The 12,829-nt window shown below is 39.0% G+C and overlaps 1 long non-coding RNA gene across 2 annotated transcripts in view; it reads left to right on the top strand.

Moving 5' to 3' along the window:
- LOC137664333 (uncharacterized) overlaps positions 1-12,829 on the top strand; it is a 111,739-nt gene that overhangs the window by 49,130 nt on the left and 49,780 nt on the right. For both annotated transcript variants that reach the window (XR_011048280.1, XR_011048279.1), the window contains one exon: positions 4,048-4,153. This is a non-coding gene — a long non-coding RNA (uncharacterized lncRNA). The remainder of the gene's footprint in view (positions 1-4,047; positions 4,154-12,829) is intronic.

Here is a 12,829-nt window from a genome sequence, read left to right as displayed (position 1 = left end):
GAGCATAGGGAAGGAGGAATCACCTTCTTTTCCTGGGTGTTTCCTTCAATTTAGAAAGTGAGGTGTCAGCTGCTGTTTGAATGTGTAATAATCACCAATAAATCTCTAAATCTAAATATTTGCATTAATGAACTAAAGTATCCTCAATAAGTCTTGTGCAAAGCAGCAACTGAAATGTAAGACCTTCAAGGAAGGCATCTCTCTCTCTAAGGTGAATTTTCCCTTGGACTTCCCAGCCACAAGACAGCAGAAGTTTGGCTGCCCCAGAGGCTGTTCTTCATGCACCTACTGCTTGCTGTACCTGAGCAGCTGCGTAAAGGGGAACCCAACAGTGAACCTTCGGCATTGTTGTGGCTTGTATGAAGGGAAGAGTGTGTAGATGAATGTACCTTCTAGATACCCGCACCAGCAGCATGGCAGGAAAAAGAAATTTCTCATGTTCTCTCCACATGAGATTGTCCTTAAAATTCTCCAAAACAATGAGGCTTCTCTGGAGCTGTGAAGAGCCCTAGGGCCTTGTCAGGCATTCTTGCACTTCTCAGCTTATTCTGTTGCACCTTGACAGAGATAAGACTAATTATTAGATCCTCAACTTTAGACTCCCTGCAGTTACTCAGTGCACAGAGTTTTATTTCTCTATCCTTTTCCACTCTAGCCTACTTTAGTTAGATTATATACTTACTGCTAATGGCAGAATTTGGCTACTAGGAAAGGACATGGTTTTGAACTCTGTGGGATGTTACTGATGTGTAAATCATCTGATCTCTTCCAAATAGTGGCCACTCCATCACTTTTCACAATATACCTTGCCTTAAGATTGGAAAATAATTAGTGATTTTGGGTGATCAACTTCAGGAATCTTCAAAGGGACCCAAAATTTTCAGAAATTGCTGTTAGGGAAGATTGCATCTTCTAAAATCACATTGCCTCAAGTTTGGAAAATTTCAAGCTTGCATCAATATTCATGAGAGATCTAAGCTCAGCGATATTTAATGAAAGAATACCTTTATGGAAACTACTTTACATGCACAGTAGATGCATTTTAGTACCCATTTGAAATGTACGTGTAGATTCTGATGTCACCAGAAAGGCAAAACTTAGCAAACAGGAGCATTTGAAACTGTATGAGTACAAACTGGGGACAGACCTGTTGGAGAGCAGCGTAGGGGAAAGGGACCTGGGGGTCCTAGTGGATAGCAGGATGACCATGAGCCAGCAATGTGCCCTTGTGGCCAAGAAGGCCAATGGCATCCTGGGGTGTATTAGAAGGGGTGTGGTTAGCAGGTCAAGAGAGGTTCTCCTCCCCCTCTACTCTGCCCTGGTGAGGCCGCATCTGGAATATTGTGTCCATTTCTGGGCCCCTCAGTTCAAGAAGGACAGGGAACTGCTAGAGAGAGTCCGGCGCAGAGCCACGAAGATGATTAAGGGGGTGGAACATCTCCCTTATGAGGAGAGGCTGAGGGAGCTGGGTCTCTTTAGCTTGGAGAAGAGGAGACTGAGGGGTGACCTCATTAATGTTTATAAATATGTAAAGGGCAAGTGTCATGAGGATAGAGCCAGGCTGTTCTCAGTGACATCCCTTGACAGGACAAGGGGCAATGGGTGCAAGCTGGAACACAGGAGGTTCCACATAAATATGAGGAAAAACTTCTTTACGGTGAGGGTAACCAAACACTGGAACAGGCTGCCCAGAGAGGTTGTGGAGTCTCCTTCTCTGGAGACACTCAAAACCCGCCTGGACGCGTTCCTGTGTGATATGGTCTAGGTAATCCTGCTCCGGCAGGGGGATTGGACTAGATGATCTTTCGAGGTCCCTTCCAATCCCTAACATTCTGTGATTCTGTGAAACTGGGAACTAACGTGTCAGTATTCTGCTACTGGAACTGGACTTGAATTAGACCTATATGCTGCTGTGTGACCACATAACACATCAGTCTACCATGTGCTGTAATCAGTATCTAATGATAAGGAGAGGTAGAGACCTGAAGAAGCAGAGGGTAGTGGAGACTTGGACTTGTGCCTGTTACAGGCCCATGATAGTGTCTGGTTGGTAAAGCTGCTTGTCCTTGATGACCACTAACTTTCATCCAGCTGTTTTTTGAAGGTAGAAGAAACTAAGTACTGTACACAACTACTAAATGTGATTTAGAATATACATTTTTAAACATGCAGTCACTTGCACTAAATATGAGAGTAATGAGTGTTGAAACTCAGACCATACCAATGGTTATTTCTTAAGATAAACATGAACCTTAAGTTGAGACGCCATGTCAGCAATAACAGCTGATGTAGGTAAATTGACAGAAGCAGTCTAGAAGCGGTTATCATAGAATCATAGAATTGTTTTCGTTGGAAAGGACCTTTAAGATATCGAGTCCAACCATTAACCCAGCACTGCCAAGTCTACCACTAAACCATGTCCCTAAGCACCACATCTCCTCATCTTTTAAATACTCCAGGGATGGTGACTCCACCACTTCCCTGGGCAGCCTGTTCCAATGCTTGATAACCCTTTCTGTGAAGAAATTTTTCCCGATATCCAATCTAAACCTCCCCTGGTGCAACTTGAGGCTGTTTCCTCTCATCCTATCACTTGTTACCTGGGAGGAGAGACTGACACCTTCCTCGCTACGACCTCCTTTCAGATAGTTGTAGACAGCAATAAGGTCTCCCCCCAGCCTCCTTTTCTCTGTACTATACAACCCCAGTTCCCTCAGCTGCTCCTCATAAGACTTGTTCTCCAGACCCTTCACCAGCTTCGTTGCCCTTCTCTGGACTCTCTCCAGCACCTCGATGTCTTTCTTGTAGTGAAGGACCCAAAACTGAACACAATATTCAAGATGCGGCCTTACCAGTGCCAAGTACAGGGGGACGACCACTTCCCTAGTCCTGCTGGCCTCACTATTTCTGATGCAGGCTATGATACACATGTGATGACTGGACTAGCCAGGTGACCTCCAGTGAGAGAGTGTTTCTGTCCTGCACCAGCTATCTGTACTGGGTACTCAGTACCACAGGCTAGCAGTATTTAGAAGGGGCAGTGAGAACAAGAATGCATTTTATTTGATGTTCAAAATTTTGTATTGAGGAGGCCATATCCAAGTTGCTTCAACCAGGAAAAGGCTCACAGTGGTTTAAGAATGTTAGAGAGGGAGGCAGGTTTTTGGATTGTTTTTTTGAAAGATTAAGAGAATCAAGGAAAATACAGAAGAAGAACTGAGGTGTACTACATTCTGTAACATTTTCATTCTCATCTAGATTTGTGTGAAGTTGCAATATTTGTGTGCGTGTTGATTTATCTTTATGTTAATGTCAGTGATCTGACTCACAAAAATAGAACAAGCGTGTTATTACCGGGCCAAAGAGAAAAGGGCTCTCTTGTGTTTATTCTGATGAATTAAAAGATATTTCACAGAGATTTTTATACATGTAGTGACCAAATTCTCTGTATGAACTGGCACAGCATCACTCTACTGAATGCAAGCTTATGCCAGTTTATGTGGCAGATGATCTGGCCTCGGTGTACAACAAATGTTTTTTTTTCTCATTCTCCCAATTCCTGAGTAACCAGTAGAGGGAAAGTTTTCATTAGACTTCGAGTTGCTGTAATGTGTATACTCTGGATGAGTAGTCCCAAGCCAGTGAGGTGTCTGTGTATCACAACGGAGATGTTGTACTCCAGCTAATATGCTTTTCTGGTTCAGCTGAAGAAGGGGAGAAGGAGAGGGGTTGGCAAAGAAGCCTCTAAATCCAGCAAAGCGTCAAGCACTGCCAATAGTTGTGAGTGCAGCTCAGTTCAAAAAGTTCAAAACCACTGCTTAAAGGAACAGTGCAAATATTTTCCATCTTTTTATATGAAATGACATGGTTTGTTTACTGTTTCTTGTTTATCTGCTCTGCATGATATGTCACATTTATCAGTAAAACAGACTGTAGGGGGTAACAGTACTTAAATGTTTATTTTATGATGTTTTGGCTTTTGCTGTGTTTATTCTGCATTTTCTGACTGAATTCATACTCAGATAGCTTTTTCTTCTGCTGTTACAGCATATCTGTCTCAGGCTGCCCCTAAAAAGATGAAGTAGTAATCTGGCAAAGTGAACTCAAGACACACAAAAAGACGACATTAGAGACTAATCTGCAAGGTGTTCAGGTATTTGCGCTTTTGTTACGTATAGCAGTAATTGGTGTGCGATGTGGGGTACTCTACAGTTCATGCACTTGAAGGAAAACGTTCTTGTTACCTCTCGCAAAGTGGTGATAAAATGACATAAAATAAATGAATAAGTCACAAGAAGGATTAAAGCTGTTTAGTCAAAATGCCACCACGCAACTTAAAGATGAAGCTAGAGTTGAAAAGGTGCTGTATCAGAGTTGCAGCTCAAAGTTCGACACACATTGATGCTTCTGGATGTTCCATCGCATCTGTTAGCTAAGTCAGATTTTACCATCTGTTACTACCCAGAGCATCGATGACCATCTGAGGAACGGTGGACAAAATGGATTGTTTTCTGACATTCACAGGAGCAAAGTGAATGGGTTCTCCTCTACTGATGGGCTAAAGCACTATAAAACTCCCAGTGACCTCAGGACTTAGATCCTGGGAACTGTGTAAGCCCTGGGTTAGGCCTGCAGTGAGGGTGAAATTAATTTTGGTTCCCATAGACGACAGAAGGTCCTGTGTACCTCTTGCCAGGCCTCCAGGATTTTAGTGAGATTTAAATAGCGTATGTGTCCTGTATACAGTTGAAAGGATATAAGGCATTTGCAATTCTTCCCAGTGCAGAAGTGGGACTTCCTAGTTGGATAGCAAGGGCAATCCAGAGAAAGGTTGTAAATTTCTAGGTTATAAGAAAATAGATTTTTGTTTTATGAGTACATACAGGGAATAGTAGTACAAGTCTGTTTAGTCTACGTTATGTGTCTCTGAAGCAAGGAGAACAATTGTGTGCTTACTTTTCAAAGCTCCTTGTGAGCAGGTGATGACAGAGGTGCTGTAGATGTGCAAACTGATAACTTAATAGCAACAAGTAATTACATACATTTTTGTATTATGATAACAGTGTAGAGAGATTGTCTGTACACAGCTAGATCCCTTTATAGCTGATTAATTCAGTGAATCAAATGGGATTGCTAACAGGCATAAAGGTAAGAGTTGTGTTTACAGAATGCATCAACACGAAGTGCATTCAGAGAAAACATTTTACTTGTATAGTCATTACAATCTTACATTATCTCGTTACAATCATTAAATTGGTATAATTAACATTGCAAACTATTGTTCATAATTAAGTGTTTTAAACAAAACCACAAAAGCAGAGGTACCTCGTGAGGGTATATATTTAATGGTCATTTCACTAATATGTGAAAAATCACTCTTGTTAAATGTTATACCATATGTGACTGTCTGAAAAGCAAATATGAATAAACAGCAAAGTCACTCTAAATATTATTTTAAATCCTGAACTACACACTGTATCAGCTTCCAGATATTTATTCACATTCATATTATGTGTGCATTCCGTGGTTTTGGCAATGTGTTCATAGACAGTATTGATGTACTCTTTCGTATTTTGCTACCAAACTACTTCTTTGACTTCGTGCAGTTTGCTTCATCTGAACGAGCGTCAGATAACTCATATGCAAAATTGATACTAAATCCCAGAGCACTAGGTTTTGCTACACATAATACAGAGGTAACACATGGGACCAGTGAATGATGATGTAGTATTATTAGTACTTTTCATTTCAGTATTTTGTCTTCACTGGCTGTTTTTTTGTAACGTTGGTCCTCCAATGCAAATAGTTGCTAGCTGCGGCATTGCAAAATGTAAAGTTAGTAGTGAAAACTCTTGGTTTTCTTTCAAGTATTTTTGAACCTTGAGTCACATCATTGGCCTTCAGAAACATTCTCAGTCTCTCTTTAGAGCTGCAGTTTTCTCTGTAAGAAAAGGAAACTACTGTCAGAATCTTCTAATGTAGATTTAGGAAAGGTTTCAACTTTGAAGAGTGATACTATTTTCCTTTAAGAAGATTAATTGTATCTAAATCATTTTAACTTTTAAGCTTTTGGAAAATAAGTACACTCAAGATTAAAAAGTGTAACTACTCAGTTATGCAGCTCCTTCAGAGAGTTAACACTCTTAAGACAGGAGAAATGAGCCTTATACGAATTTTATTCACAATAGATAGGGGGGATAGTGCCTGAGAAGGTTCTATAACCTGAAATTAAGCATTAATTCTGTACCCAAAGGCAGTAGTCAAATCAAACATCCAGTATTTTAGATATGAATTACTGACCTTACTTAATGTTCTAAGAAGTCATAGTTATGGGGAAAATAAGCTTAACTTCGAATTTCAGGTTGTGATTGTTCCAGTACTTCTAATTCCCTCAAAATAAGAAAAATCTAAAAGTCAGATTTTCCTCTTAGAAATTTCAAACTATATCTGATTTGAATAACTATGAGTAACAAACTACTTTAGAAAGGAAGATTTTTTTTCTTTCTTTGGGAAAAAAATTACACTTAATACTCATTGCAAAACTTTCATGTTTCTAACACTACCTCAATACACTATTTTCTAAATAAATTACAGTTATAATATAACAAAGCTACTTACAAGTGTTGCTGTATTCAAGAGATGCAGATTTTAATTAATTTCGGTTTTTACAGAAGGAGTACTTCTATTTCACAAATTTTCTGTAATTTTGGGACCTGAATAACTTGAAATCGGTATATTATCACAGTCAATATTTCTGGAAGATGATGGCATTTTAAAAGGAACTTTTCCTAATTGGAAAACTTTTTGAAGCTCTCAAACCCTAGTCCTTCTCATTCCAAAACACTCTGCATTGAGTATAGGAAGAATTAGTATCAAAATACTAATAGAGAATGTGATGTGGGATTATTCCAGTTAATTGTGTTAACCACTCCTTTCATTCCTGTTTGCTGCATCTTGCAACCAAGGCAATTTGCTGCACTTCAGAAAGTGCAGGAGTATCAGTTACTTTTTTTGAACACTGATTCTGGATTGAGTGGTGACAGTGATGTCTGGGTGCTGTTAAGTTGATGATGATGTTTGGATGCCTTTCTTTCAAAATTACAGCTTTGCATCTATTATGCAGCTCAGGCATGAGCAGCTCTTACTGCAAAATGAAGACTAGGTAGCAGTGGTTAGTTGAATGTCAGCTGAAAAATCTAAATGCAATGAGGATGCTGCGGAGGAAGAAAATAAAAAATTAAGACATGATGATGATTTAGTTGACAGCCTTCATGCTGGAAGTTCCTGAACTTGTGGTCTAAAAGTTTGGTTTCCTTGATAATGGTCAAAAATATGAATTGATTTTTTTTCCTTTTTCTTATTTTTTTTTCGTGGAGGCAGGACATTCATTGGACCTAAGCTGCATATATTGGACAGTAATGTGGAGAGGGAAGAGGGTTTTCAGATGTGAATTAAGCCTAAGTTACAATGACTCATAGCTGACAACAAAACACCCAAGGAGAGACATGAGACAGGATGAGATGAAATGAGACAAGCCATGAAAGAAGGGGCAGATTTATGAGTTATCGGCCTACAGATGGAATGTGAAGATATATGAGTGGAGAATGAGATCATCACAAAGAAGTATGCTAGGGGAAAAGGAGGGGGTTCACAGGACAGATCCCAGCAGCCTCTTGCGGATAGTGGGAGGATTGATTTAAGCCACAGGAAAATTAGTATTAAAAATGATGTAACGATGGGTTAGATCCCAAACCTCAGAGGGGCTTGATTTTTCTCTCACTACGCTTCAAAAAACAGAGAAACAACAGTTAGGATGACTCTGAGCCTTCAACAGCATGTGGAGACCATGCACCTTGATGGTAATCCCACCTCACTAAAATTGCATAAACATGCTTTCAGTTTTGGTAATGCAAGGCAATTTTCAGCACTTTAAGGAAACTGCTGCATTGCTTAGAATAAAGGCAGGCAGTAAAATTCTCGCCTTCAATCTAAACAATACAGTAGTTTTCTTAAAATGTTAAAATTTGCCTTTCATTCCTGAAACTGAAAGCGTGTTTCCAAGTAACTACGTCCTTTGTGCTACGCTGCAGCCAAAGCATTTTTATGAATTATAAGTGGTGGAATTGATTGCCAAGTCTATTTGAATGAAATTTCAGTTGGCACAATTATCATCGGTTTCAAGGTTCAGCATCTTAAAATTCCCACCTAAAAGATGAAAATAAATACTTGGCTGCTCACAAAGTATTAAATGGCACATACAGATCTGTGAAGTTTCTGTGTTACTTTAGTCGCGTCCCCCGCCACTTTTCTAATCTCAGAGGAGTGCACAGAAGCCTGTTATTTAGCTGAATCTGCAGAATCAGTTGGCAGGCTCCTGAGAAAAACTTTTCTGGTGGAATTTCTTCTTATATCTGATTCTGATAGGAATAGATAGGAATTGGGAAGACGCAAAAGAGTGTTTCTCACAGATTCAATCATTTTTGCTCCATGTCTTAGCTAAGAATACTAGGGGACATCTGTGCTGCTGGTCAGATTTTTAAGTCATTAAACTGACTTTTAAGTCATTAAACTTCGTAACTGGTGGGTAGAGCTTGAGGTAATCAATAAAGCAGTTTTGATTTTGTTGAATGTTGTTAACTTTTTGTTTGAAATTTAATTTTGAATGTAAAAGTGGACTACATTAAAAATTCATGAAACCTCTATTATTCTAAAACTGTATCTGGAGCTATTTAGTTTTGGATGGAACTGAAAAAAAAAGGGTATTTTTTTTCCTTAAAACAGGAAAATTTTAAAATGCTGAAATGTTTTTGCTCAATTTGAGCCAGGCTGAAACAGGATTTGGTTAGGCCTTAGTCTGTAATATTTTACATTTCGTTTAACTATTGCTGATCATTCACTCAACAGCAGTGGGTACAAGGAGTAGGAGTTCTCTTTAGGAAGGGCTGGAACATCTGAGTGTAAGAATGAGCACGTGAGCTTAGTCCCGGGAGTCATCTAGCAGCGGGTGGATTGTCCAGCCGCTCGGACTGTCACCTGTCCTCAGCACTGGCCAAAAGCGAATGCCGAAGGAAGTGTGTAAGAACAAGGAAATTGTATATCGTATTTCAACTAAGTAATCTCTTGGTGTTCAGCCATCCCAGAGATGTACGCAGCCAGGCATAGTTTCTTTCTGTTTAGTAACCACAGTGGATTTCTATTCTGTAAACTTGCGCGATCTCCCTCCAAGCCCTGCAAGCTCTGAGCATCCGCATTACTCTGTAGCAAGGAGTCTCACAGCTTAACACACGTGTTATGAAGAGCTACTTCCTTTTTGTTTGTTTTGAAACTACCTCCTGCTAGTTCGAGATGGAAGGATGCTTTATGGAATCTGACAGTAAAGCTGGTAAAGGATTATTGAGATTCTATTTTTGAAATGTGATTCATTTTTAGAAGTTAGATTAGTGTGATAGATAGAACACAGTTAACTAATCCAGGACAGGGTGGCCTTGTAAATGAAATTACTAACCTAAAAGGTCTGTACATCAGGAGAAATTGTGTCTTAGCAGCCGTATCAGTTATAAGCATGGGCATATTTGGTAACAGCAGAAAAACTCATTATAGGTTCTAGTTAAAGGAGGCATTTAAGCATATGTTTAACTCCACTGCCATGTTTCAGACTAAGTATATGCTAGGGTACTTTACAGTAGAGTCTGGGTGTTATTCTTGAGGTGCCTCTCCATTTCTGAAATTTAATGCTGCTGGCACATGTATATTTTTTTTATATTTGCTTGATAAACACCATATGCTTTTGACTTTGCTATTATTTGATATGTGTTGGATATCCTTCATTTTGTGTAGAGCGCTGATCCTAATTGGAATCTCATTGAGATCAACATGTTCAGTGATCTTCAGCTTTCCAGTGATAAGAGAGATGAATGGTAGACAGAAGTGAGAAGAGGAGAGGAAAGGTGCATGAGGAACCCTGTCATTTAAAGAAGATAGGAAGAACAGAAATTATCAGTCTGTTGCGTGTTGAGACTCAAGATCTCCTTAGAATGGGCTAATAAATGGTTAAATGCTACTTAAATAGACGAAAGAGATTGGAAAGGCTTTAAGAGTTAAATTCTCAATTTTTCCACCTTCTAAGTGTTTGATGGTACTTTTTATTTCCTGGTAGAACCAGTATTTTTATAAACACACCTGTGGTTAATGAGTTAGGACGTTGCCAGAAGTCACAAGATGTGCTTAAGATTAGACTGTCCTTAAACTCTTTTGGGCATAACAGTAGAACACGTATAATGTACTATAGGTCCCATGTAGCCTCTATGCGTCACCGAACCCTCAGGTTATGGGATGAAAAGAGTGAGCAGATTTATCTATCCTTCAGAACAGGCATAGCACAGAGTTGGAAATTAGCGAATTGCAACTGCCTGAGCTGCTCTTTGTCCTCAGACACAGTTGCCCCTTTATAACATCTTCTGTTAAATAAAAAGAAAAGCTCTTTGCTGTGTTTGTAAAACACATTAAGAGCGTCAAATGGAAAGCAATGGAAAAAGCAAAGTATCAAAATCACTATTTACTCACCAAGTTTTGCAGGCTGCTAAGATTACTCCTGCAAAACCAAACAACCAGACGAACAAACATGCAAAATCATGATATTGAGAGACTGTTTTTAACTAAATCACCATACAGTCTCGCTGTCTGTGGGATTTTTTCCTTACTGGATCTCATTTTGAGAAGGTTTCTTAATGCAAACAGACTTTGCACATTTTAGTCCACTGAAACTGAGCTGTCTTAAATGTCAAATCTTCTTTTTGGCAAAATATTATAGTAAATATAATTTATAACATTACATTACATAACCATGGTATTCTTAAGTGAGTCTTATAGTAGAGTTCCAGGTTAAAATTAAAGACAAGCTGTGTATAGTAAAATATCTGATCGTGTGTATCCTGAATTCCTTTTATGCAAAGATAAAGCTTGGGAGAAGACAAATACCTTTTTTTTTTTTTCTTTTCATATGACAAACTGGGGCACTGAAAGATCAGGGACAGAATGTCAAAAATTGTGAAGTCCTATTTAGACAGTAGAACAGAAGGCTAGACTTTGAAAAATGCTCAGCTCTATTGGCCCTGAGCTATTCCAAATATCATAAGAATTGAAGCAGGAACTAGTTGATACTGAGCTCACTTGAAAATCTGACATCAGTGGTGGGCTTTTAGCACTGGAAAATAGAGAAGCTGTTTTGAAAATCTGGTTCAGTGCAGGAAATAAACCTGGATGCTCACATTTAATCCAGTGTTTTGAATGAAAGTTTCTGGGTTTTGCTAGGTTTTTTTTTAAGAGGCAGATGGTAAAGGGGAAGGAAACAGAAGGAACAAAAAGCCATCGTTACAGTGGAGAGAAATAAAGACAAGAGAGAAGGTGTAAGTAAGAACATGCCCAAGACAGTACATTGCTGGCACCAAAAGATGGAACCCATCAAAAGAAATGTCAAAAGTAGCTTGAGATGCCAGAAGAGGTAAACAAAAATGGGAATTATTTTTCCCACAATGTGTTCCTGTCAAGCAGAAATCAGAAGGAAACTGTGAGGATCAATACATTCAGAAAATGGTACTGCCCATCAAGACAGCATAAAAGGACACCATAAAACCCACCATTATGGGACTGGTGTGTGCCAGCAATGACCAGCTTCATTGTAGGAGGAAGATCGCTAATAGCTGTTTTTTTCAGATAAGGTAGGAAATTGGTTTATTTCTAAATTGAATTGGCAGAATACTGTTTATAATCAAAATAAATGCAGCCTAAGCAAAAAATCTCAAATATAAAATTCTAAAATCAGTGACTTTATACATCGTCCAGAGGGCATATATGTTTCGTGTATACTCAAGGTTTGTACTGATACAATAGAAGTACCTTAACACAGAATACTGGAGTAATTCTGCCTGTTCATTTTCTATCTGGAAGCTGTTTGCTGCATTTCAGACAGGTTAAAATGGAGTGTTTTTCTGACTCTTGGGACTGACATTCAGCTTTTCTATTATGTTTTATTAAAGGCTCTGTCAAATTTGAAAATCAGTAATGTTAAAATAAAAACAGTGTCTAGAGAGAGAGGCACAATATGCTTTAGTTTTCCAGGCTGTTAATAAGTGACAAGTGGGAGGGAAGGCAGGGTTCACTACAGGACTGAGGGCTACTTTAGTCCCTTCTTTAACAGAAAAGGGGGAAAGATGTTTATTTTTTAAAGAACAGCCTGTATTTGTATGTACTGAAAATACTGATTGATTTGCTGATGTTATTGACAGACATGGCATGCATTTCAAGTCCTTGAACAACAATTTGCAGTAATTCTGTTTTCCTTCGTGGAGATAATTAAGCCACACAACAGCTGTCTAGCAAACATGAGCGCTCTCCTACCTGGTCCCAGGAGAGCAGAGGCAAGGCAGGGGTGATTTGACCAAGCAACTGCATTACTAGATGGCAGAACTGGGGTGAGAATCAAATCTTAACCAACCCCTTTATGATAAAGTGATGTATGTTATGGCTGAGGAGGATGGACTCGTAGTGGTTATACTTACATCTCATACAGTGTGCTACACGAATGCAGAAGAGAAAGTCATTTTATGTGTAGAGAAAAAAGATACAACTGTGCTAAATGCTCTACAAACACATAATAAGAGGAATCCTCATTTTGGCACTGCTCAGTCTAACTGCCTAAAAGAGATGGAAGTCTCCTGTAAATTTCTTTTAAATCATAAAGCAAGGTAAGCTGTGTCCCAACTGAGCAAGATTTAAGCACGTGTCTTGATTTGCTTCTTGAATCAAGACCATATATTAGTTGAAGAGGACA

The sequence above is a fragment of the Nyctibius grandis genome, chromosome 5, assembly GCF_013368605.1.
Source record: "Nyctibius grandis isolate bNycGra1 chromosome 5, bNycGra1.pri, whole genome shotgun sequence".
NCBI classification, from domain to species: Eukaryota; Metazoa; Chordata; class Aves; order Nyctibiiformes; family Nyctibiidae; genus Nyctibius; species Nyctibius grandis.
Note: the sequence above shows the minus strand (reverse complement) of the source record. Positions and strands in the feature narration are given on the sequence as shown.